Raw genomic sequence first — 10,394 nt, forward strand, 5'->3', positions numbered from 1 at the left:
GAATATGACTGAAAAATTTCATTTTTTCTAAAAAGGTGGTGTCTATTTACTTGTGACCACGCTGTGTATGCAGCACACTCACATTCAACTACTGGAGGTGGACCATACCCTATATGGCAAATCAGCAGCACAATGGGGAAGTTAAAGTTTAGATGTCATTCATTACTCCTTAACATGTATACATAGTAGATAATGTTTCATATTAGTTCTTTAGAGTGTATTTGAATCTGGTTAATCACTTCATGACATGTCACACATTGTAAATAATGTTTAGTTATGGTTACTTACCTCTTAACACCCTCAACATGTACTCATAGTAGATAATGTTTAATCATCTTTCATTACTTCTTAACATTTACATATAGAAAATAATGCTCATATATAGTTTTGGGCCTATTCCATTTGGGTGAGTTTCATAACTGATCATGTTCTGGGGCACTGTAAATCATTGTTGGTTGTTATCTCGACATGACCAAGTCCTACCCATGTAATAGTTCCTCTTCCAATATTCTTCCTTTGTTCTGCTTTCAACTTGTTACTCCTTTTTATTGCCTTTGCCACATCCCACATCAGTCTCTCCACCATCTCAACTTGGGATTCTAGCCACCTTTATACACAGGGACATATAAAAATCTGGCATTTAGCGTATAAGGCCTTAAGTAATAAAGTAGTGCCATGAAATTTTGTGAATAGGCTGTTGGGTGAAACTACAACTTACAAATAATTGAAATGCAAAAAAAAAGCTGTTTATTTTTTATCTGTTTATCTCTTTCGGAAGTCAGCATTTTCCTTACCTGAAAATGGGTTTCTGATAGATACCTCTTTAATGTTCCCACTCATCCTCCCCACTATCCCAGTGTACCTGTCTTTATTTTATCATCAAAGAATGGAGATTCTCGTGCACAAATATAGAGGGAGTATTTGCACATAGAGATGGTGTATTACACTACTGTTGGTGAAGGGTTTTGCTGCATGGTATGTAATCATGTAGTAATGCAAATTCATGTGGGCATGTGAAATTACGTGGGAATTTTCACAAGGCTGGTGGCATGCAAAGCTCATAGGCAGAATGTGCAAACTCAAGAGGAAATAGCTATCTGTGTACATGGAGGTGAGTAATTATCATAATTACATTTCTTGCTAGTACATCTGTTTCTTTGCCATCTCCTTGTAACACATTTTCTGATATTTGGTGTCCATTTCTAGCTCTTGACATGCATTACTATTGCAGACTCTAATCACTTCATATTTTGTTTTGGATATTGTAAGGTATTTGCTTTATGGAGAGGATGATACATTACTTATATAGGGAGTGGGATTTCCTGCCAAAACATGAGCATGTTCACCAAACAATATTTGGACCTCTTTCCATTTGATCTGTTTGCCATCATTTATAATGAGTGTACATTGACCAGGATTAACAAATTAGGCAGGCATGTGCTTGATAGTTAATATTACATATTATGATAAACCATGAGACTGAGGATGCTAAGATTTACTTACATGAGTTAACCATGCCTAACATGGACACAACTCAGAGAACAGTTGTCTGCAGAAAGTAGCTCTCTGATCGATATAGAACCTTATGAATGCTCTAAACTATGTTATCTCATGTTTTACAAAATCTTCATGTATAGATATGTCAAACTAACAACCGCTGGGTAAGCTTCATCCCATGTTGTGAAGAGTGACTTTGTTCATTCCTCAGGAGTGAAGTAGCAATATTCAGGGCTATCCTTTATAGAATTCTTATTTGAAAGTTATCTACTGATCATCTCAACTGAAAGTTGGCTAATAGAACTTCCATCGAATGTTAACGCAAGTGTGGGTAACACCTTTGTGTTATGCAAAATATGGAGAATTTTTTTGCCTTACAACTCTGGGGAACCACTAGATGCAACACTGTATGAAAATCTAAGTTCAGTAGTTGATAACAACAGTAAAGCACATGTTCCTTTTTGTGCTTGTCAGGCATACCTTGCTAAATGGCAAAGAAAGTTCATGATAGTTCCAGGTTCTACAGTTGCTCTTTCTGAAGCCCCCAAAGCAGTAACCCTCTTATTACTGGTAGGTTAAAATGTGCATGTCAGGACTATTTAGAGTTACATTCTAAATTTATTATATCATTGTAGATGAATAAACTTGGCACTAAAATGTAGCTAATAAATCCAGTTTTAATATCATACAAGTTCTAAGTTCTTTATTTTATAAGGAAATATTTTTAACATCCTCAAATTCCATTAGTTTGAGAATTGTAACATTTACTCTCTAGGTTGTCCCTCTTCTCCAGTTTATTTACCACCACTCTGAGATTTAAGGAATTTAGTATAAGTTACTCATTGTGATATAGATAGTATTAGGGCAAAGCATAGTTTTATTGCCTTCAATCTTATTTGTTTACAGAGCCATACTCATACCAACTTGTCACATCCTCTTTTTCACAAATTGTCAATAGATCTCTGATGTTTTATATGATACTAGCAAAAGTACCCTGCTTCACTCAGGTTATTAGGTTGATATATGCCAGATTACTGTCTGCCAATTACAATTTTAGTGACATGGTGCAAGGAGGCCAAGAATTCTTGGTGTAGTGAATGTTGGTATAATTTAAAGAAATTAATAAATAAGCCTAAAGCAAGACATGTGTGAAATAACCTAGCCTAGAGTCAAGTGCATAGAATTTATCATGAAAGTAAAAATACTGATCAAATTTTAAACTTAAGTCATTTTTGAATTAAGGTATTTTCTGTCATATCACCAAAGTTTTAATTAAAAAAGAAACATTTTAATAAACAGAGACTAAATTAAGAAATCAACAAATATTTTTCCAGTTTTGTAGTTTATACATTTCATTCTATACTTTCAGTACATAGACCAACAACAATATTAGGTTATATTTTTGTTGCTAAGTAACCTGACATAAAATCCATTGTTGGAATGCATTGTTACCAAAATTCACTGGTTTTTCAATATATTAGATGTTGTTATATGAGGAACCATTTCTTTTCTATGTGGTTTATCACTAGCTTGCTTCATTAAAAAGATCCATGCATGCATGTGTCTGTTTGTGATTTATATTTGTAATATAAGGAACCACTTCTTTTCTATGTTGTTTTCTGTTAGCTTGCCTCATTAAAAAGATGTGCATGTGCTTACACATGTAGATAAGTAATACCTAGGTGCACTTCCTCAAGGTCCACTTAGTATGGGGGCAAAATTTCAGGTTTCTAGGTTCTTTCTTCTTGGAACTGTGGTGATCACACTTCTTTTCCATGTGATATTTTGCTAGCTTGCCTCATAAAAAGATGCACACATGCATGCGTGTGGATAAATAATAACACCCAACTGCACACCCTCAGGGACCACTTAGTATGGGTGTAAAATTTCAAGTTTCTAGATTTTTTCCTTTTGAAGCTATGGTGGTCACACACACACAAAGACACAAAGTGTGCACGAGTACCTGCACATGCAAATGTCTGTCTTTGTGTGATTTCTATTTGTAATATAAGGAACCACTTCTTTTCTATGTGGTTTTTTGATAGCTTACCTCATTAAAAAGATGCATACATAAATGGATAAGTTATACCCAGGTGCACACCCTCAGTATGGGTTTTCAGGTGTCTAGGTTCTTTTCCCTTGAAGCTATGGTGGTCACACTTCTTTGTGTTTTTCACTACTTTGCCTCAAAAAATAGATGTGCATGCACATGGATAAGTATTAATACCCAGGTGCACATCCTCAGTAGAATGTCACAATTTTAATCTATAAAACCAAATATTATATTGTGTTGTTTACAGAGTATTGTTTATTTTGCCTCCAGTTTGAAAATTTCTCTTGCAGTATTAACATTGACAAGTTTTGCTAATTTTTTAAAGGCTATCATTGCCCAGTGAGAAAGCCATATAAATTATGATAGTTATAGAACGTTATTTGTTTTGTGCATGTTATTATTCTGTGTTCTTAGGTGCATCATGTAATTAACTAAAAATTTAGTGTAATAATACCATGAGTATATAGAATGGAAGCTTAAGTTTCACCAACAGTTGACAACAAAATAAACAAAAGAACACAGGCAACTACCATATTTCTTGCTTTTCATCTATATTCTTTATTTATTATTATTAAATTAACTAAAATGTAAAGATTAGAAACTTATTAGGTTAAATAAGGTTAGAAAAGATAATGAAAAAAATTATTCATGGGGTATACTTGCAAGTAGCTTGTGTCTTATGTAATTCAATATGATAACTTGAGCTACGTGTTTCTTGAATTATTTACAATTTGTGAGGTGAAATTATTAGACACAGATAAAAGGACAATAAAACAATGAAATATAAGTATAAAAATATGTTTACTGTTTTGAGCTTTAAGCTATTGAAAATAAACAATTGTAGTTTTCTGTTAAATTTACAGTCATTCTAGATATAAAATTGAGTAACTTAGATTTATTTTGTGTTCTTTTGTGGTACTTACAAGGTTAGTAAATTTAACAGAATATGTTTAAAGTGAAGGTAGAGAAAGTAAAACATAAAATTTAAAGTTTTACTGAAAAATCATTTGATATTTATTTAGAAGTTTTTAGAGATTACAAAAATAAAATTGTACAGTTTTTGGCTTAGGAAAAGTATTTTTAATCTAAACATGAAAAATCACTTTGAACACAGAGCAGTCAATACTCTGATTCCATATATTCATTGACAAAGCTTTAGTAAAAAATACTTAATTAAAATTGATTTTTTGTCCACAAAAGACTTGTAATGTTTACTGAAAGCTTGCCAGATTTTCTGAAGATATATAAAACATATTAAAGGTTATAATATGGAAACTTTAATGGTCACTTTGGGATTGCAAGGTTGATGTAATCCTCAGAACCTCTAGCAAGAAGGTTAATTGTGTCATTCATCTATCAGTGGAATCACCTACATGGCTTGATGTTAATAGGATCAGCACATAAAACAAACAGACATAATCTCACGACATGCCAAAATAATTAGTCTATCATGAGAAAGTCACATTTTGCAGTTTTGTTATTCAATGTTCTATCAACCCTTCTATATTTTTAATGATCGTTTACCATTTTAGAAGAGCATGATCTATTCAGATAGTGGTTCTCCCACTAACTAAGTGTTATTGATAATACTTTAATTAGATTATAACTCTAAGGAATTATTTCTTTGTTGTACAGTATCTGCATTTTGTGGAGCCATAAGTGTATTAGTAGCATACACGTTCTAGTCCATCCTGCAACTGTGATAAAACTGCTGTGATTGTAGTACCACTGGCATCATTGTCCAATAGAAACTCAGTATATTGTAGACATTCTAGCACAGGCACTTCCACCAAAGAAAGCTTTAGGGATCAAAATGCCTGTTAATATTCCTTGCACTATTCAAAGTACATTCCAATTTTAGTAAGAGCAGACAATAATTCTGTTGGTAATGCAACTCGAAACCAAGGAAATTGCAGTCTTCTTGCTGGAGGGAGACCATTTCTTTGCTATTGCTATCTTAGCAGGATTTGTAAAGACTCCAGCTGTACCTACTATATGACTGAAAAATCCCATTTTTGTGCACATGTAAGCATACATTTTACTGAATTAAGTTTCAAGTCTATTTTGTTTATCTGCTGGAACACCAAATTCTCAGGTTCTCAGCCACACATTAGATTGAGTGAACAAACACCAAAGCATCATTGAAGTAGACCAGGCATCTTTTTATTTCAGCCTCTTCAATGTAATCTCTTTTCACCTCTCAAAAGTGGCAGACAGTTTCACAGGCTGAATGGATTGACACAAAACTTATACAAGCCATCCCTCATGATAAGAGCAGTCTTAGGTCTGTTCTCATCATCTAGCTTGATTTGTCAATAATTGGTTTTCAGATCTAAAGCGTTGAATCAACAGGAACCTTCTAATACATCCAGACATTCATCTCTTCACAGTTATAGGAAGGTGATAATGCATGTTTTAGCATTCACCCATCTAAATTAACACAGTATCTTGGCCTTCATTCTTTCCCTCTGACAATCACTACTGGAAATGACCAAACACTCTTCAAATATCCTGTAATTCCCTAATCCTTCAGGGAAGCCAGTTGCTTAATTTAATGTGCATTATCTATAACTTTATTGTTACAATTTGCTGTTGTTGGTCCCACAAATATATCAATGTATTCAACCATCAAATGACTTAGTTTCACTGCATTGAATCTGGATTGTTTGCACACTTTTCAGCCTTGGATCTCTCATGTGTTGACAGTTGTGTATTATTTTTGGAAGTGGTGTAATGGACAAAACGTAATTGATGGCTGAAAGGTCTGGGAGCAAAGTTTTTTGTTTTTTTTCAATATCCATACCCAGAAATTGTGGTTCATTCTTAGTTATGGGAAGGGACAGTTAAGTCTTATCCGATACGTTGTCGGAACTTCGTGATTTCACCTACCACCACCAGATGGAGGCATTTTTCCGACTCTCAAATAATATCTGCTCGCTGAATTAAAGGGTTCTAAAGCAGAGTTTGTAGTTCACCTATAATAGGTATACGTCCCCTGATGGGACAGAGTAAGTCTACTGACTTACAATTCAACTTCAACATTTTGTTTACTTTCAGGATCACTAGTTTCATTGAGAGCAAGCTGGATCCATTGTTAGCATGAACATTGGTTCAATTTTTGGCTTCTGTATTCCTCCAGTTTGTTTTTGGAGTCTCGAATTTCATGAGCTCTTACTGGGGGATCATAGTTCTGCTTCTATTCGTGAGTACCAATCCCTGACATCAGGTTTCCATTGCTTACTCGGATCGTCAGCAATGTTGGTGATTATTATATATCTTCAGAAGCTGTTAGGGTTCGGTTCCAAAAATTTTCTGGATGTGTGGTAATCTTAACCATTAGTCTTGAACCTCTGTAGGTCCTTGGGTCACAGTTGGTCATTGAGTTCACATCATCCCCATTATTATCCACCCAACCTGTAGGGTTTCCATCTCACGCGTTTCATGTGGATTTGAACCTTAGTTATAAGGTTATTTGAGTCTACTTGGTCTAAAGATAGAGAGATAGTCGGGCTAGTTCTTTAGAGTTTCTATTCATGTTAGTTGTTGTACCTATGAAGACAGGAGATTGGTGTCTAGTCATCAATCTTCCTTGTCTATATCAATGTCTAGATTCTCCAAGGTTCACAAGATAATCATTCCTCAATGTGTTAATTTTTTTACTGGGATTGTAGATTCCCAACTTGGTTGTAGTCGGCTCCTATATGCACTTTGCTTTGGCGGTTGAGTCTCACCACTATCGTCATTTGTGGTGCACAAGGGTCAGGTACTGCAGTTCTGGATTTTTTTCATTTGGTATCGCATAGGCTTAACATGGGTTCTGCTGTAAAGTGTGAGTTTTCTCTTCCCCTTCATTCCATTGTACTGTGCATACACCATTCCATGGATGACTGGTTACTGCTCCAACATCTCATCAATTGTTAGACCATCATATCCTGCTTTTACTTTCAGATACAACCTAGGCAGGCTTCTCTTTCAGGACTGTGATATCTATTCTTGCTCCAGTTCAATATATCATCAGTCTGGGTATTTTTTATTTTTCATCTCATCTTTCAGTTGGGCTCACCTGTCTCCCATCCTGCAGAATGCTATAGATTAGGATGCCACACTCTTACTTCTCATTCTCCCACTGCATGGATGGTTCTTTCTCTTCTGGGAATGTGGGCATCACTTGAATCTTTCATGTCTCTTTGTTTGTTAACCTTCAGCATAGCTGAAACTCAATATGGTGGAGGTGTCTGATTTGGATTGTACATCTGAAATATAGCCACAGCAGATTTCACTGTGGGCTTCTTCCTCTCTAACAACTGCCCCAAATTTACCACTTTATACCAAGTGATGTCCCAAGGTCTCACTGAGAAGTCCCTCAGTGAATTTACTCTCAAGTATATCTATTATCTTCTGCTGCCATTGCATGCTAAGCCTTACAGTGCATATTGTACATATAAGCACCCAGACTCTTTAATCGGCTGATGAATCACTCAATTATCCACTGTATTGAAGTTGTGTGGAAACTGAGCCATGACTGTGTTCTAATATTCTTGTTTCACTTCATTTAAATTCTCAGTGGAATACAGGGCTGGACTCTAAGCATTGGACTGAATGTTTCTGAATCCAACCATTTCAAGCAGTTATCTGCCTTAAATACTTAAGCAAATGGTCCACATTTTCTTACAATAAACCATAGAACTTTGAGGGATGAAATATGCTTGGCTTCATAAACAGGGACCTGTGGTTTTGGCTAAAGCCTTTCTTTTGCAGGCTATGTGGCTGAGGTGCTACTGATATCGTGGGTATGGAGAGGAAGAAATACTAAAAAAGTAGCTGGTCCCTGGTATAGGGAAACAAAATATAATAATTAATGTTGAATATTTTATATGAAAAATTTTTAATCAAAAAGTAAATGTAGGACTTGAAACTTGGACCTTGGATAGCAGTGCCAGTGTGCTCTACCTCTGAGCTACCCAAGAATACAAGTTGTCCCTGTCAATTTTCACTTTTAAAGCCTTTTGCTGTAAGTGTGATCACCATACTACATTATGATAGGGACAAGACCAAATCATAGAAGTCCATAAACGACTTGCATATATTTATTTAAATCCATTAGCAATTGGTAAATTATTATTATTGTATTGTAATAATAAATATTAAATATTTTACATGAAAAGTTACTCTGGGAGTGGAATTTGAATCCTGGCCAGTGCTCTACCATATTTCAAGTCCCAGATTCTCTTTCAGTTTATCAATTTTTTTCACATAAAATATTTAATATTTATATAATAAGGTAGAAAGCATGTGATATCTTTACATGTCATATGGTTACTGAATTCTCTTTAAATAATGAGTAGAAGAATCCAAGATATATTTGCTTTGTTAGTAAACTCCAGGAAACTTACAAAGTTTTACTTCAAAAACATCTTTAATGTGATTCAGAATAAAGGGTGTTCAGTTTTAACTTGTTTCACATTGTTAAAATCTGCTATATCTGTGTGCTAGCTTTTCCAACATTTATCACAAACATTGTATTACCAAAAATTCAATTCAGTTACCTAAGGACACCTAGATCCCAGCTAAATCACATTAAAATTTAGTTCTGACTTATCAATTTTTAAAAGCTCTAAATCCACATTAGTTGTTAAAATTTTTATGAAACTTTATGTGTAGTGATGAGTTACCTGAACATACCTAATATTGTTTGTTTGTTTTTTTTGAGAATTTATTGTCTTGCAGTGTGTTTTACTGATACAAACTGGCTTTATATAGAAGGTATGTTGATGATACGCTTTTACTCTTTCGGAGCTCTACTCGCATCAAGCAGTTATTAGATTATTTAAATTTGAGACACCCAAACATTAATTTCACTTGTGAAACTGAAAAAAATGGTAAATTGTCTTTTATTGATATAAAAATTAGCTGATTAGATAACCATTTCACAACATGTGTTTATTGTAAAAAAAACATATACAGGCCTACGTACTTGATTTGACAGTTTTATTCCAAATTCCTTTAAAAGTAACCTTATACTCGGTCTTCTCAATAGAACATATAACATTTGTTCTAACTACCTCTTTTTTCATACTGAAATTACCACATCACAAAACATTTTAATAAACAACGACTATCTCTTACATTTTATTCAAGCCTTAACACACAAGTTTCTTTCTCACAAATTTGAGCCCCCAAAGAAACCATACACTGTTGATAGATACCATTAAGATTGATCGTTCTTTTTTTTAAGTAAGCAAAGTTTCATACTGAAGTCACAAATTTTAAGAATAATTAAAACATTTTATCTACAAGTTCAACTACAAAAGATATTTAAATCACCCTTCCAAATACAAAATTTATTCCGATCTAAAGACCTACTACTTACCCCCTATAGGTTCCAGTATCGTATATAAATACATGTGGCTGTAATGCCACTTACACTGTCAAAACTATATGCCAATTACACCTGCGAGCATGCAAACATATGGGAGTATCAAGCAGAACTGGTAAAAAACTATCAAGTCCACCAGACTACACAATCTGCACACATAGTGAAAGCACTAACCATCCCATCTGGATCATCCAATATTGAATTTTTAATTAAAGAAAGTTTATCTATTATAAATGAACTCCTAACTTTAAATGATAACACAACTTCACTACAATTAAGCCTGTTCTGAATACTTGTATAATATTGTTTCATTATCATATTTTTTGTTTATTTGTTTGGCTTTCAAATTAATTCATCCTTTTTTTCTGTATTTTAATTACTTTTTATAAAATGTTTCAATTTATAAATTGTTGTACCTAATAATTTACTCTGTTCAGTATAGCTTGCTGAAGATGGAATATGTATATA

The 10,394-nt window shown here is 34.0% G+C and overlaps 1 protein-coding gene across 1 annotated transcript in view; it reads left to right on the plus strand.

Annotated features, from left to right (window-relative positions):
• The window catches only part of LOC106462914 (leucine-rich repeat serine/threonine-protein kinase 1-like), a 257,033-nt gene that overhangs the window by 236,927 nt on the left and 9,712 nt on the right, over nt 1-10,394 (plus strand). The window lies entirely within an intron of this gene.

The sequence above is a fragment of the Limulus polyphemus genome, unplaced genomic scaffold (genome assembly GCF_000517525.1).
Source record: "Limulus polyphemus unplaced genomic scaffold, Limulus_polyphemus-2.1.2 Scaffold1281, whole genome shotgun sequence".
NCBI classification, from domain to species: Eukaryota; Metazoa; Arthropoda; class Merostomata; order Xiphosura; family Limulidae; genus Limulus; species Limulus polyphemus.